We start from the raw sequence: 17,494 nt of genomic DNA, 5'->3' as shown, positions 1-17,494 counted from the left end.
AAAGCACCGTATGAATGTCGACTAGAAATAAGTTGTTCACACGAGCCCCGTAGGAATTCGTCTGATCAAGAGAATAGCACAGAAATCCTCTTCAAAGCTTTCCGTTCCTCTACCGTAAAAGAATAAGCGATTGCCGTCGAGCGGCTGTACACTCGTATTTCTTGGGACGTACGACAGTCTCTCTTGCGTTCGCATATTTATTTACTCTCGGCCCCGAGGCAGCTGAAGAATTTCGGCGCTCGGAGACGACTTTCAATGAGCGGGGCTGTTCTTTTGTGCCGAGCAGATAGGACCGCATCTCGAGCCTCATTCCTAATGCATCGGAATTCTCCGAGCCATTGTTTGCAGACACATCTCAGCACTTATGCGAGGGTGTCGTGTTTCGATATCGGTGTAATCCATTCGTCTTTCTTTTTTCTTTTTTAATTATACGTTCGTCCTTTTTCACGGCGAAGCTTTCTATGGCTGCCTTTAGGAAAATTCGTGGCGACGAACAGAAAACGCCTGGCGGCAAGCCAAATTTCTCGCGAATACTCGTAGCTCTCAATATAGATATCTTGGAACAATTGTACTGATACCGATCGCTGAGATAACTCTATCGTTACGCGGAGTTTAATTTACTTGTGGTAATTATTTAGTTGACGGTTGAAAGTTGTAAACGTTGCAGAATTCCCGTCTGCTGTCCGTACATGGGCATCCACGGGGGGAGTATGTTTAAGAAAGAAAACGGCTGTAACTGTTGTTTGATGAAAACTACCTTGAAACAAATTAAATGGTAATCAGCCGCTAAGACAACTGTAACATTACGCCGAGTTTCGTTTACTTTTCGAAATTACGTAGTTCACAGTGAAGTTGCAAATATTGCGGAATTCCCGTCTGCTGTCCATACATATGGGCTTCTACGCGAAAGAAACATGCAGCCCCATGTTTGTCACCTGGAATAAAACTCTAGTCCTTCCAAGCTTGATTCGGCTAATTAACTATGAAGTATGCTCAGTCGCAAATCATAAACAAACGTGTTTTGTTTCGTGCACTGCTCAGGACTGCGCCCCGGTCAACGCATATCATCGCCCACGTCGAGGCTCGGTTTAACGGCCACCTGCGTCTAAACGGCGCTTCGTCGCGGCTGCTTTAACACCTGCGTCTTTAGAGCGGCGTCGTAAAATGCCCTTCGGTGGTATTTCTGAGTATCTATGACGTATTGCGTGACGTAGTGCGCGCCTGATATGTCTTTGTATTTCTCAGAAATGGCACACGCATAACTATAACGCATAACTATAACACGCATAACGTCTTTCAAACCCTGCCAACTGTTCATGCGCCTAGATTCCGCGTATTTGTCGGTCTATCTTTGGTTGTAGTTTCTTTTCTTGTTACTGTTGTCATTGTAACCGGTATTCTTTGTAGTTCTTGTGTGCAGTTTTGCCATATGTATAATGCCAGCCAATATTTTATTTTTCTATTCGAGTTATCCTTTTTCCTGCCCAACCTTGTATTTGCCGCCATACCGCATTATCATCGATTCCTCTCCTTTGTGTTAAATTGCAAATTTGAACCGTACGTCGTACACTGACAAGTTACTTTGTACTTTTTATTACCCCCCTTACTCAGTGCCGGGCCCTGTAAGGTATGTTCAATAAATAAATAAATAAATATGTATAGTTACATACAAAAAAAACTTTATACCAACATAATTTATGCCACCATAGCAGCTTCGCTGGCCAACCACCTTCACAGGGTGGAATGACTCCTCATATTTTTTTTAAACCTATGCGTTATGCTAGTAGCGGTAGGTAATGTAAAATGCGTCATAATGTTTGTTTTGGACACGACAGCTGCTAAAATCTCGATAGGTTTCACGTGTCACGCGTCGTCCTCGTCATCGGGTGACCCTTAATCTGCAGGTTCGCCCTCGAACGAAGGAAAAAGAAACAGAAAAATAAAAAAAACAAGCCAGAAGTTTTCCAGGAACCCTCTAAGTACGCAATAGCCAACTTAGTGTGCGATGATTGTGACGTCTCGACAGCTGAGCGCTCCCGCTTCACGGCGGGTCTTGCAGGCACTCTGATTTATCAAAGTGACGTTTCGATGCCTCGTGCCTCTTTCAAACTTACGATTTCGCGCACACCTTGACGCCCTCGCGTGCGCTCAATGCCAACACGAGTTCCATGTTAGTTGGCTCTACAGTGAGTGAAGTCCGGCTATAAGTAAATACGGGACCGATGCTGCGTTCGATCTGCTGGCACAGCGGACCAGCCCTCTAGTTAGGCCACGAACTTTGAAACTGTGAAACGTCCATTGCGAACTTTGGCCGATATACCGCGTGGGTAGGTGCTATACGTTGGAGCCAACGATGACAACAAGTGCTTACTGAGATAATGGCGATGTCCGTTGTGAGAGCCAGCTGCCGCCGCAATAAAACAGTTAAGAGAGAGAGAGTGAACTTTAATAAGCACCAGCAGTTTTGTCGGCTGGGCCTAGGCCTCCCACGATGGGACGTCGAGGTCTTGCCTCTTCGCCGCTTCGTAGGCCTGCTGGGTCGCCCAGAGTTGGTCGTCGAGGTGGGAGCTGCGCAGGGCGGCGTGCCATCTCGACGAGAGGGTCACGGGATTAAGGTCTTGGTATTGGTGTTTGCACTCCCATAGCATGTGGGGGAGTGTTGCCGGTTCAGTTTTACAGACCTTGCACGTCTGGCTCGGGTAGATGTCGGGGTATATAGTGTGATAGCGTGTGAGGGAGGGGTATGTATTCGTCTGTAACAGGCGAAGGGTGGTTGCCTGTGCCCTGTTTAACTTGCAGTGAGGGGTGGGGAAGGTTCTTCTTGCGAGGTAAAATGATTTAACAAGGTCGTTGTATCTGGTAAGGCCGTCGCGTCCTGCGGGTGCACCTGCACCCTCTCCAGCACGGTTGACTAGTCCTCGTGCTACGGAGTGTGTAACCTCGTTGAGGTTGGTGAGGTGCGGGTGGACAACGCCGGCGTGTGCTGGGATCCAGACGAGGGTGATCTGATTTTCAGACGAATGCGGGGCTTGTCGTAAGATGCGGAGTGATTGATGAGAAATGCGGCCTTTGATGTAGTTGTTGACTGCTGCGCGAGAATCGCTCACTATGGTGTGACAGGCTGCGTCAAGAGTGGCCAGGGCGATGGCCACTTCCTCGGCCGTCTCGGCATTTTTGGTAATGATGCTGGCAGCATGTCGGAGCAAGCCGCCTACTGTGGTAACCGCCGCAAAGCGCCGTCCATCTTAGTACTCAGCTGCGTCGACGAAGGTGACGCCCGCGGTGTTGGCGTAAGCTTTGATGAGGGAAGTAGCTCTTGCCTTCCTGCGTTCTTTGTTGTAGTCTGGGTGCATGTTTCTCGGAATGGGGTCGGCGTGTATCCATTGCTGAATGTCGCGTGGTATTGGGTGTTTATCTCCATGTTGACGGTGGTAGGTGTTATTAAGCTTGTTTAAAATGCTGCGGCCCGTTTCCGTGAGAGTAAGCCTCTCTAGTTGAGATCGACGTTGGGCCTCGATTAACTCGTCTAGCGTGTTGTGGATACCTAATTGTAGTAGAAGTTCCGTGCTGGTGTGGTTGGGTAGTCCTAAGGCCTGCTTATAGGCTCCTCTAATGATGATATCCAGTTTAGATTTCTCAGCTTTGTACCAGTTGAGAAAGGCGCAACATAAGTAATCTGACAGATGATAAAAGACTGGACAAGGCGGATGAGGCTGTCTTCCTTCATACCTCCTCGCCGCTTGGTCACTCGTTTCAGCAGTCTGGATGTATTGGCGGTCTGTTGAAGGATCTTTGAAATAGCCGTAGAGTTAGCTCCGTTGGCTTCTATGGTCATACCAAGAACGCAGATGCAAGAGACCACGGGTATAGGTCTGCCATCCCTCAGGTTGAGCTCTATTTCCTCGTATTGGCGTTTAGTTGTGGAGCCCCGCGGGGGGCGTCCACGGAGTGTGGGGCGATATAGGAGAAGCTCCGACTTTTCAGGGGAACAGCGGAGTCCCGTGCCTTCAAGATAATTTTCTACGACGTCAATGGCGTCTTGTAGGGCAGTTTCGATTTCGCCGTCACTGCCCTTTGCAGCCCAGATTGTAATGTCATCGGCGTATATGGTGTGCTCAATGCCGTCGAGTTTTTGTAGTTCTTGGGCTAATCCAATCATAACCAGATTAAACAGTATTGGGAAAATGACAGAGCCTTGCGGTGTGCCCGTGCTGCCGAGGGAGAGTTTCTCCGATCGAATGTCTCCGACCGACAGGAAGGCCTTCCGATTGGATAGAAAGTCACTTACGTAGTTGTAAGTGCGTTCTCCAAGGTTGAGCAAGGAGATGCGCTGAAGGATGGTGGAGTGCCTTATATTATCGAAGGCGCGCTCGAGGTCGAGGCCCAAGATCGCCTTCGTGTGACGAGATTTGCCATCTAGGATTCGATGCTGAAGTTGGAGCATAGCGTCTTGGGTGGAAAGATGCTGTCTAAAGCCAATTATCGAGTGGGGATAATCGCGAGATAAAACAGTTAAGATATGTTTTTTTTTTTTTTTTGGAGGGGGGGGGGGGAGGGTCAAGCTTCGCTTTTCTCTTGAAGCAGACGTATTCCTGATGACATAACTGTATGTAACGTGCAGTTTCTTTTTCTTTTAATCAAATTTTACGTCACACTGATATAAAAACAAGGGGGGGGGGTGTTCTGCTTGCGTCATCCTAGTGGACCTGTCCATTTTGTCTGCGTTTGAAGTGTTGATTGGCTGGGGGCGCCTTTTTGACGCGTACCTCAATCCATCCAATCGGAACTGCAACAGGAGATGAAATGGACGTGTCCACAATAGGTGGACACTTACAGAATAACCCCCAAGACGTAACAGGTCAAATAATTATCGTATACTGCGTCATTCGATGCGGTTTGGCCGAGATATCCACTTGCCTTTGCAGATATGAAGAGTCGCGTATGCGTATTACGGTTCGATGTGCACCCGGCGAGGAATCTTCCGTGAATACTGAATTTATTTATTTTTTAATCTAAGGAGGGGTCGACTTTAGGATTAAAACGTGGATGTTGTTTTGACCTAACACGATATCGCGCTTATTATTACGTCCCGTGAAAAACTTCCTCTGTCTGCCAAAAATTAGCTGGGCGAAACAGAGATTTCTTCGCCAGATGTGTAAATTAAACTGGTGGTGTGGACTGCTGCGTGTAGATTCATGCGTCTGTTCCTAGCGCTTTCCTTCAATTTGTCCACTGATGTACGCACACAGATGAAATAGCGCGGTAATATTGGCTTTTACTTACCTTGTTTGTCTTTGTATACATATATGTATTCCTCCCTGAATATACGCGGGAAATAAGTATGATGTTAAGGCACAGCTCCACCGTATTTTTTTTTTCGTGAAGAAACCTAGGAATGAAACAATTAACTTGTCCCAAACTGGACTTTCAGTCATTTCAACCGCATTTTTTCTTTTTTTTGCCCGTTCGTTTGCTGACGTCGGCAGTTCGACTTTGATTAAAAGCTCTGTTATTGACGTGCGTCCAGGACCAATCGCAAACGAACTGTCGGTAGTTTAATCGCCGTTTCCCCGAAAAAGCGAGCCAGCTGAAGGCTCGTGCGTTTTGTAAAAACGGTCCCCCGGTGTTTCTGACAGCTGTCCCGCGGGTTCGCTAATGTGCACTCCAGCAGCGGGTCTCCCGATTGATCGGCTAAGTCCCCTGCCCCCTCGACACGAGAGGTCTGATTGCCTTACTTAGTAGGCAAAAAAAAACAATTAAAAAAGTTTATTTGTACCAACACGTCAGCTGCAGCGACGTTCGGGATTAACGCAGCGTCACTCAAACGTTGGTGTGCAATTATGCGCGTCCAAAGAGGGGCCCGAACTTCCACGACGCTCTAAGCGCAAATTAGAGGCGAAAGCAGCGGAGTTCAGAACTCGCCGATGTGCATCCGACATATTTTGGAATAGGCGTTTTTTTCGTAAGCGAATATTGGGAACTTTTCATGCGATAGCACTTCAGAGCAGTGTAGGTAACAATTGAAGGGAAGAGGGAAGGGGTTGGATAGTAAAGTCGCTCTTTCGCCACCGAAAGTACTCCGTTTTTTTAGCGCACAGTCGCTAAGTGATGGTGATTACGACTTGCTCGAAAATGTTTCTCTTTACCTAGTAGCCATTTCTAGATGCCTTCAAACACCGTGACGCACTGCTCCTATCAGGTGCTCCGGGGCACGAGCCCCTAAATCGTGGCGGGGTCCTCCCGGGCAGCTGCGCTTGCAGCCATGATGGTTGTTTGCCTGGACACGACGCATTGAAAGGGTGCTTTCCTCTGTTTGTCTCTCTGGTGCCCGTCTCTGGCAGCCTCAGCCGGTCGTCTCGCTCAAAAGCCACGCATCGAGCTCGGATTTCGAATCAACGAACCTGAAATTAGCAGTCTCACGCTCTGCCGACTGACCTATAGGCGGGCTCATACCCGGGCTTATAGGTTTTGTGCCTTGCCGTTACGATCGACCAGCAGAAGGAAGCGACTGTGCAGAGAGAGAGAGAGAAAACTTCTATTTGGACCATCGAGGTCGTTGTTCTTGAGGTCGAATGGGTGGTGTCCTCATTCTAGTACTCCACTGGCCATGGCTGCTCGACGTACTTGCTGGACGAGAGCTGCTTGTCCCGCCAGGGTATCGCCGGTCAGCTGTACCTCCCACCACTCAAATGACGTGCTAGGCGTCTTTAAGTGTTGCCTCTGCTGCCCTACTGCGATGAATCGTTTCACGAGGCTCACAATACGTCGCCTCGTCGGACAGACCAGCGGTGACACCAGGGCGAGACACGGTTGACGGCTACGGAGTTGATGGGTGGCACTGGGTCGCCAACTACGACGCGGAGACCAAGAAGCTCCTGTGAAAATGCGTTAAACGCCGTTTCGTTACGGTCGCTAGTGGGCCACACCAGGAGCCAAGACGCGCAAATGGAATCAAGCGTAACACCCCTGTCTTCGAGCATCCCCTTCTTTCTCTGGGAACAGTGAGCCGCATGCACCCGGCAGGTATTTTCTCCTACGGCGATTGAGTACCAGAGAGTGCTAGAGTGGGCTCTGGTGTGCTAACGTGCTCTGATGCGTGCTCGCCGGAAAGACGTAGCCTTCTGGCCTGTAGCCCTTGCTACGAGAACGATATAGTGAGTTCCGTGCTGTGGCCAGTACCAGTACGCCGCGTTCTTTGTCAACAAGTTTGCCTTTCCAATGTAAATAAACTCCTTGTTCCGTTCCTCGTCCTCTCGACCTCGTAGTCTTCACGATAGAAGCAACGCTCGTCAAGAAAACTTCGGCGATTGCGTGGGCCTACTCAGCCTCCGTTTGACGCTCCGGTAGCGTAGGCCAGCTACCCGTTACGAGACGCGCCGGTGACGTAGGCTAGGGAGCTACCTTCAGTTGAGGCCAGACTCAGAGGCCACGACACCCGAAACCTACACTGGTGTCTCGAGTGAATGGTGGCAATAAACTCCCGATTCTATAAACCATTATCACATATTAAGATTATGCTTAGCCTGGAAAAGGCAGCTTTGGTGCATGCAGATGACTCGCTGATAAGTTCTTATGTTTTTAGATGAAGCGGCTTATTGAGGCCAGTATTTTCGTTTCAGATAAACTGAGACCAAGGCAACTTTTCCAGCGCATCTAGTTTATCCCCGCTAAGATTTCCTCTCATTTTAAAGACGCTAACATGTTTCATTATTACAGTAGATGCGCTTTTAACGCTAGGCATCTCTTGTTCGCGCCTAAGCGTCTTTCGTTCACGCTTTCGCTTTTCCGGTTTACCAAACTTTCCGTCTTAGAGCACTTGTAGCAATACTATACCTTCTTGTTTTACGTTGTCTCGCTTTGTTCCCTTTCATAATGACGCTAATGTCTTCCTTGGTCAGTTACCACCGTCTTTCTGTGTCGGGTATGTCCGCTTCCAAACTCTTTCTAGCCTCTTTCGTGGTCTGATCCCGAAGATTGCGCAGTTTGAAAATGTGTCGAAACTGATTATAATAATTACCAATGATGGTAATGATGCTGATGATGAACCATAGAAATTAGTCTAAGAGGAGCGCTGATGACTATGATGATGGTGATCGTTCTGATGATGGCAATAACGGTTATGGTTAACTGATGATGACGGCGACGATGACGACGAATATGATGACTATGATGATGTTGGTTATTGGTATGGTAACGGAGACGACGATAATTATGTAGATGATGATGACAACAAGTTAGGAGGTGATTCAGCCTCTAGTGGACATCGATGAAACGACGCTCTAGCGCCGTTCTCAAATAAGTTATAGGGTTTATAAACCCCATTCTCGCGGCCACCTGGCCCAGGAAGACGTTTTTTATGATCCTCAACTTGAGATTGAATGTGCTTACAACTGTTGCATTCAGTATACATGTACGTGTATTTTTAATAACGCAAGTTTGATATAAGGGGGTACAGCACGCCCCAGCAAGTTTAGCCAAGCTACTCAACGAAAAAAAAAAGATTTAATAATATGGTACAAGATTTAATGATAAGACCCACGTTGTTCTGTCGTCAGACCTCTGACGATCGAACACCATGGTTCTTAAAATTGCGTTTTGCACCGTGTTTTTTCTATCATTTTTTTCGTAAGACAGCTTGGCTAAGTTTTGCTGCCTGTAGTTCTAATTGTTATTTCTAATGTAATGCATAAGGCACCGAAAATAGTAATTGTACCTTCTGGTGTATTGTGCTGAGTCTGTGGCAGTCATTCTGCCGTTTAATAAAGGGAGAGCTCCCACCCCGCTCCCTCCTCCCCTCTTCCCTCTTGCCCCAATCTTCGCATTCGTATTTACACTATCTCATGCATCCGTGATCTGAAAGAAATAAATGAATGAATGAATGAATGAATGAATTTCGCTGCAAAACACGGTCGTCACTGCGACATCCATACAGCAGATGGCGCATTAGGTTCAATATGCGGTTCGTACATGAGCACTGAGTATGAGTACATGAGTACATGAGTACATTCACTATTCCCATGCTATCGAAACAGCCATATTGACGGTGCTCTGAAACACCAGAGCTCTCTAGATTTCCGCCCGGAAATCCCCTTCATGAAACTGCGTTCAAAATAGGAGGGGCGTCATTCGATTCGAACCACTTCGCCCGTCTCCTCCGGTGCCTTTCTTGCGAGATCTTAAGCCTCCTTTTGATTCGTTCAATACACTGCTTCGCAGTCTTGCATCTCTTCAAGTGTTCTAGAAAAGAAAATAAATTATATTTTAAGAATCTGCCGTTCTCTGTGTGCTTTTAAAGGTCGCATTCACGCCCTCTTGGTTTATTTTGGGGCTCAGTCCTCGGTGCCCGTATTTCACTTCAAACTCGCTCGCGGGAAAGGCTTATCTCTTAGGCGGCAGACGGGTTTTAAATTTTCTATCTCTTCTACCACGGCTACGCCGCACTACACGGCAGGAAAGCCAACTTTAACAATTCACGCATTGCGGTTCGTTCCTTCCATCTATTAGCTGGTCCTTTTTTTCCCATCACCTTCACTCCGAATTGAAAAGCCTTGATGCCAGGTTCTTCATTTCGAGAGTTATGTTCTTCTCTTAAGACCTCTCGTTATTTCTTATATTTTTATATTCCGCTTATTAGGGTCTGGTTTGACGAGCCGCAGTGGTTCACATGGACGGAAGTTTCCTTTTTCACTAATCCGCTATACGTCCCTTGCGCTCACCACGGCTATCACGTGACATATTTTTTCTGTATTTGGTATACACCTCGTTTTTATAATACTTTAACTTCTATATCAAAATCATAACGACGTGTTTCAGACGGGGAAATTTACTTTCTACAGCCTTCGATTTAACGCCCTTCTTCGGCTGCCTATTTGTTTCTTTTCTTTTCTATTTCACTTTTCAAAACAGAAGTTTTCAACATTTTTTTCTCATTGGTTGTCGTTATGAGCTCTGCGTTGGCTTCAATGTGCCCATAGTTATAAACGTGACTCGTAGCACGTTCATTATAAGCAGGTTGACAGCATTCAAGTGCAGCATTCTATAGCATCATACAGCCTGGTAAAGTATTTTTGCAGTCTCTATACTGGAGCGACACCACTTTCAGCACAGGGTGTACTTTTGCTTGTACCTTATGAGTGACAAAGCACCCCAGAGTCATTAGAGTGTTTTAGAAGGGAGCACCCAAGCCACACCCAAGGGTTGCTAGAGGCAAACTTCATTGTGGACACTCTGCGCTCTTTTGAGTTTTATTTGTGTTCTTTTGTACGCCCGGTGGTTTGCGTTCCGAAGTGCTTAGGCACCCTAATCTAAAACTGTATATCAGCGCTTATGCGTAATCGTGTGCTCCCCCCACACACCGCTTTATTGAACGAGTGCGATTAATGGCGCTTGCACTGAGTAACGGCTCCGTGTCTATAGCAGCTATGCTGTTGAGACGTTACCGCATGCTGGCCAATAATTCCAAATGTTTCCCCGTATATTTTCTTTATGTACAATTAAAACTAAATATACATGCCGGATGAATTCTATAACTTCCGTAAAACAGAGGAGGCGAAAAAACGAAATTCGTGGTCTACGTGCTGGCAGTTTCAGCGGCAACAAAACCCGCTCACTTGAATTTCGACTTCCTCGTCGGAAAAACATGATGGTTACGGAGAAAGTAGAGTGTACTACACCCTAAAATAGTGTTTACACCCTTTGGGGCGTATTTTGTTTCTAAGCAATATTCTTCATAGGTCATGCTTGCGTTTCCTTCCTTGAAAACTAATTCCTGTCAACAATGCTATGTCACTTTGATAGCCCGCATGCTGTTATCGTGCGTGTGTCGATGCATGATCGGAAGCAACGCAGGACCGCTACTACAAGATGCGGTCGACTGCGCCAAGTTTGTAACGACAACGAAAATATTTAGTCATACGGTTGCCCTTACCGTCCACACCCACTTCTCTCTCTTCGACTTCTCAAAATCGTCAGCATGCGTCATCTTTGTCGTCCACCTTACATGTGCGTGTGTTTGTGTCTGTACCTCCATGCCTGTGCAATTGCAGCTTCCTTCCATTGACGTACGATCGGAAGTAAGAAAGGGCCAATACTACACGATCCTGTCGACTGCGCCAAACTTTTAACAACACCGATAATAATTCGGCATACGACCGCCCTTACTATTCATGCTCACTTCTTTCTCTTCGACTTCTCAAAATCACCATCATGGGTCGTCCTCCTAGTCTCCCACTTTACATATGTGAGTGGTGGGGGGAAGGGAGGAGGAAGGGTGCGGTTCTCCTCTGCTTAACCAACGCATCCATTTGCGCCTTATCCACGTTGTTATGCAACGTCGTCTTGAGGACTCTCTCCTGCGGGTCGGAGGGTAGGGTTGCTTTCCGAGCCGATTTGTGTCACGCCGAAAGGAAGTCGCCTATGCGCGTGTCTTGTCCTACCTTATGCAAGCGTTTCGCGTCGCCTCGCGAGAAGCACTTGTACGAGCCACAAAGCCGGCGTGGCTTTCAGGGCCGAAGAAAACACGAGAGGAGGGGAGAAAGACAAGCCGACAGCAATAAGTCGGTGTGCGACTGCGCGTTGTGACACAAGAGAAATCCGAGAGCGAAAGTCTTGTTGTAGACAAACGATATAACTAACCACATTGACGCAAATATCAGACTGTTTGCCGATGACTGTGTACTATACCGCAAGATTAAAACTCGCGATCACCAAATAAAACTTAACGATTCCCTGAGCGTAGTAGACCGGTGGTTCACAGATTGGCGAATGGTATTAAACGCGGAGTAAACAGTTTATATGACCTCAACAAACAAGGAATCCACCCTTTTCCATCCCTACTGTATTAATGGCCTCACACTACAGAATGCTACACAGTAAATACGTGGGAGTATTGACGAGCTCTGACCTGAGCTGAAACGCGCATGTTGAGCAAATATTTAAGGAAAGCATTAAATAAATTGTTCTTTCTTGAACCTTCTCTTACGGGTTCTACATATGAAACACGACTTCTCGCTTACACCAGTCTCATCTGACCAATATTGCAATAGGCCAGTGTTGCGTGGTTTCCGTACACTAAGCACAACATTCTCACACTTGAAACGGTACAAAGGAAAGCCGTACGTTTAACTTCAATCATTACAGGTGAACGTATTCCCCAACCGAAACGCTGCAACTCGTTGGCTTCTCAAATTTGTCTATCCGAGTCAAAGGGCACAGGTTAAAATTCTTGTATTCATTACTAAACCATAGTTTCAAGCTCCCAAATCCCTCATTACATACAACACTTTCAGACGAGCACGCAATAAACATAAATTTACCCTAGAGGAATTTATTTGTGCTAATAAAGTGTTTAATTTGTATTTTTTCCACAAGCCGTTAGAGACTGGAATTCTTCGGATGAATTAATTGTTGGTCAGCCAACGCTAGAATTGTTTATTGAATCCGGGGAAGACGTCGTTTGTCACAGGTGCTTATTGTGTCGCTAACTGGCTTTCTCTCTGGTTGTCTTTTGCATTGCCTGCTTGTGAAGACTTATGGATGCCCATTTCGTTTATGTATTCACTTCCACCCCCTGTAATAATCCCTGCGAGGTATTGACAGTATTTTAAGATTAAAAAAAAAAGTTTCCTTTGTTTATTTTTGTGATGCAACCTGATGTAAATTTTACCGCACCACCATTTTCCCTCTCAAGACACAGAAGACGACTGAGAATGACATTCACTTCGCTTTTTTCTGCGCAAGCTAACGATGTCATATACAAGCATTGCGTACTGCTCAGTATAGTGTGTCATCATCTCCACCATCGGCTTATTTCGCGCCTTTCACGTTTCATAGCAGTTAAAACGGCCTCTCGCACCGACGTATATATATATATATATATATATATATATATATATATATATATATATATATATATATATATATATATATATATATATATATATGATATTTTGCGGGGCGGGAAAGACGTGTAATCTATTAACAGCTTATATACACAAGGACGCTTCGAATGTCACTCAAGATTTCTGCCGAACCACACGAACATCACCGAGCGTGTATATATATATATATATATATATATATATATATATATAACGCATTTGCTTACACACATGGTTAAGTGTATAAACCAGGGTACCTTGTTGCTTTGTCGCAAACAGTGACTTCTATATACGTGCTTTTCACAATCAATCGAGGCTTCATTTCCACACCGCCAAAGTCGACGTGTAAACGACACTACACACCTTGGTTAGGCCTATTTGTGTTCTGCGGTGAGAGACCGTGGCGCCGCCTAACAGGCACTCACCGTGTGACGGCTGGAACCTTTGAGATTTAAGTTGGCGCCTTTGCATATGCATTCATGTCTTTAATTCACATTACAATCCAAGCAGAAAATGAAGCAGTAGACTTCACGCAAGAAGATACGAACCAGTGCGGATACTAAATTAAACTCGCTGTCGCAAGTAAGGCGTTGCGTGCTACGCCTCTCGGAGGCACTCATGACACAAGAAAAGGCTTCACGAACCAGTGCAAACACTACGTGTGGTGTTTGGTTCTCAAACTTAGTGTCAAGCTACGTATCACTGGCATAGTTTTGTTGGTAGCTTATACTAAGGAGAAGCAGTCAAGAGATTCGCAGAGGTGCCTCTCCTGGTTTAATGCGACGACCTAGTACATTCACCCTTTGTGTGAAACTACTAATCATTTTGCTTCGTCTATCGCAAATGCTCTTTTATGCGAAGCATATTACGAGGGCTCAACCCAGCTCCTCAGGCGCGGCGGTGACCATGAAATCACGTGACACCGTGACGTCACGACAGAGGAGAAGTGGCTTTGGCTCAACTCTTGCAAGACGGGCTGGGTGGGAATCGAACCAGGGTCTCCGGAGTGTGGGACGGAGACGCTACCACTGAGCCACGAGTACAACGCTTCAAAGCGGTACAAAAGCGCCTCTAGTGAATGCGGTGTTGCCTTAGAAACGCGCTGTTTCTAAGGCGTGCGTCTCTTGCTCAGGCGCACATTTCGTTGCCGCGCCGAACGCTGCTTTGCTCGACGCTCACCGCGTCCAATGCGGGGCGCGTAGTCGCTGCCCTGTAGCCCATTGTCTTACACCCCTTGGCGGGTCGACGGGAACGCTGTCGCGTTCCACTCTTGAAGGCGAAGAAGTAATGCATGAGTTGTTTCTTCGTCTAGCCGAACCAAATATAGCCAAGCAACAGCAGTTCACCAGGCTAAACAGTGGTTCAACAACTAAAATAAAGGCTAGTATGCTTCGCATCCTGGGCTTAACCTTACCTAAGCCACAGCCATTTTTTTTGGATTGTGCCCTGCTAACGAACGAACGCACCAAAAAAGCTTAAGCTGACGAAGCAGCACCAGAGTCGATGAGCAAGTCAGACAAGAATCTTAATGAACAAGAAAGATGAAAACTGAAATAACTGAGGAGCTAGGGAGACTAGTGGATGAAGAGCGGCTGTGGAGTGAAAATATCAGCGTCTCCTGCTCAAAAGAAAGTTGTCCGTGCTAAGAAGGAGAGATGTGTAATAAGAGGAATAAGCGCAAGCAACGCGCTCTTCCAATTAGTTTTGTAAAGGTGGCTTCGCCTGAGCCTTATGCAGTCTGCAGTGAAACGCGCTTTACAAAAGCGTTCCAACGTTCGTTTTGAGTAGCTCTTCACGCGGGCTCAGTCAGCCCGCTCGTTTCGCGATCGCCGCAGGCTCTTATTCAAGATGCGTGCAGCAGGTGCCATACCATTACACTCACATCGCGCAGCACCCTAGAATTCGGTATTGGCAGAAAAAATGCTAACGCATAGCAGCAATCAGTCTCATATATGGGTTTCTTATTGCGACGTCAGTTAAAGAAACCCGTGGATCGGGTATACTTCATTCGTTGCACCCTTTTGATGCTAAGCTTCTTTTGCCTCATTCCACAAACTCTGCGATAGGAAGGCAGGTTCCTGTCTCACGTCATCTCCGGAACGTTCAATGAAGATTAAATACATCTAAAAGGGCGTGGGCGAACTTCCTTCCCAGCTCAACAGCTCAGTCCTTCCCAGCTCAACAGCCCGATCCTCTAACCGCTAGGCCACAGTCATCTTTTTTTTTTCTTTAATGCTAGCTTCAACTTGGGAAGAATGGCGAAAACTCGCACGCTCGCTTTCATAATGAAATTGTGGCAGTACAACGTGACGCATGCGAAAGACGGCAGCACGGTTGACTATTCTTCACGCCGTTGATTCCTCCGTCCTTTTTCTAATACAAACTGGAACTGGCGCTAGTGTTCAATTTAACACGTACATTCTTGCGCACGTGCATAAAGACCACGTTTTCTGCGTTGAACAGAGGCTGTCTTTGAGAAGGCAGCATGAATGAATGAATGAATGAATGAATGAATGAATGAATGAATGCTTACAGAAACATACAAGCTCGCTTCTTTTGTTTCGTTCAGCGTGAACGCATCGCGGTGGTTACTTAGAAATATTAAGTTGGCTAACTCATTTCCTTCGTTCACAAGATTGGGACGATGGAGTTAAATCTCGTGTGGGGGCAATTTGATTCAATTTGCAGCATATCTGAGAAAGAGGTGGCGTGCGCAGAACAACGCCTGAGAATTCTCAACGCCCGCAGATTACTGGGGCCTCTGTCGGCTGCTAAATCATTCAAATGGTCCGCTGGAAGTGCGCGCCTCCAAGGGGGCCGTGCAAGGGCTTAGCGTTCCCTAACTAAGTGCAGCTGAAGGTCTTTGCTCTTCGCGTGACCTGAATGCGGGCCTTGTAGCGAAATCAGTCAGTTCTTTGTAGGTTCGTCATTTATTTATTGGAACTCCCTTTGTGCGCCTCAAAAGAACGGCTTGGAGCGGTCGGCGCGTTCTTATTTCTGTAGCTGTTTTTTTGCGCACAGGCCTTCCTTCTTGGCTTTTGCCGTTCGTTCATTTCGTCTTGTTGCTTCGCCAATCATTGCTCTTAGTCAAGGGAAGCCAGCCGAAGAGCTGCGCCTAACTGGGGTAGTGCTTGCGTGTGTAAATTGTTTTGTGTTTCCGCTTTACCTTTTCTACCAATAAATTCCTAGTCTGTCTGTCTGTTGTGTGTGTGTGTGTGCGCGCGTGCGTGTGTGTGTTTGTGTGTGTGTGTGTGTGTGTGTGTGTGTGTGTGTGTTTGTGTGTGTGTGCGTGTGTGTGTGTGTGTGTGTGTGTGTGTGTGTGTGTGTGTGTGTGTGTGTGTGTGTGTGTGTGTGTGTGTGTGTGTGTGTGTGTGTGTGTGTGTGTGTGTGTGTGTGTGTGTGTGTTGTGCACGCGCGTGCGCGTGTGTGTGTGCGTGTCGTCTTTCCACGCCTTTACTCACTCGCATACGCTATTCCATCCCATCCACACCCCCTCACCAGTCCATGAAACAAACGGCGGGGGACACAATTTCGTTTCGACGCACATAGCTCGCCAAACGTTCCTTCGGCACCTGCACCTCTGCGAAAAAAAAAAAAACACCGGAAGCAACGGCTTCTTGCTCGGAGAGAACGACCGAACCCCGTCCTTTCTTGCACGACCCCCGGTTCGCAAGGCAAGGATTTCGCGCGCTCGAGTCAATATTGACACACCCTGCTCGACGCGTCGTAGCGAATTTCTACAGCATGCGTGGTAACGAAGCAAGCGGGATGCTAGGACCGCGACCCCGGCGATAGCGCGGGCAATTCTCCCGACGGTGCAACTGAATGCAATCCGAGGGCGATAAGAGGTAATTGAAGACACGTGAGTCTCGTGTACCTCCATCTTTCGTCCTTTCCGGCCGGAGTCGGTCGGTGGCACGTGTTATTATTTTTTTTTCCATCGGTGGAGCTTAGGTCAACATTGTTTGAACGTTTTAGAGTGTTGTTTCCTTCCTAAGAAGCGGCTGCACTAATATTACGCAACGCAGTAACTTAATCTGGCAAAGAAAGACGATCTCGTTTGTTTTATTATCTGTGCAGTACTGCTGGCTCCTGTGCCGCGTTAAGCTATTCTCACCCCCCGAAAAGCACCAGTGACATAACACTCTCCTTGAGTCAGTCTTACACAAACACTTGAGTCCTCTGAAAGTACAGAAGATAAACAAAAATGTGGTGGGTAACTTGAAAAATAGACAGTGCGGAAACCATCGACAATGATTGCCAATGTAATCGAATACTTGAAACTTCTACGAGAACGCTTCCCGTAGAAAGCTTTTTCGCTTTCACAAAGGAATGATGCACTTGAAGGCAGTGACTTGTTACAGCGAGCATATTTAGGCAGCGCTTGCTGTTTCACTGCGTGATTCCGTAGACAACAGAGGCACACACATTTGTACCACTACTATAGGTGGCTGTGCACACAAGTGGATTCATAAAGAGAGGAGAACTAGAGTGAATCGCTGCTTCGCAACTAAAGTGGAGTACAACACATAGTGGGATTGTCACTGCAAAAAAGAAGAAAGAAAACAAAATAAAACGTTATCCGTATTTGGTGTCTAATTGTACTACTCAGCTGT

The 17,494-nt window shown here is 46.8% G+C and overlaps 1 protein-coding gene across 3 annotated transcripts in view; it reads left to right on the top strand.

The window, feature by feature from the left end:
* The window catches only part of LOC135920958 (beta-1,3-galactosyltransferase 5-like), a 246,569-nt gene that overhangs the window by 124,368 nt on the left and 104,707 nt on the right, over window positions 1–17,494 (top strand). The window lies entirely within an intron of this gene.

This window comes from Dermacentor albipictus, chromosome 6 (genome assembly GCF_038994185.2).
Source record: "Dermacentor albipictus isolate Rhodes 1998 colony chromosome 6, USDA_Dalb.pri_finalv2, whole genome shotgun sequence".
Lineage (NCBI taxonomy): Eukaryota > Metazoa > Arthropoda > Arachnida > Ixodida > Ixodidae > Dermacentor > Dermacentor albipictus.
This window is presented reverse-complemented; position numbering and strand designations above follow the sequence as displayed.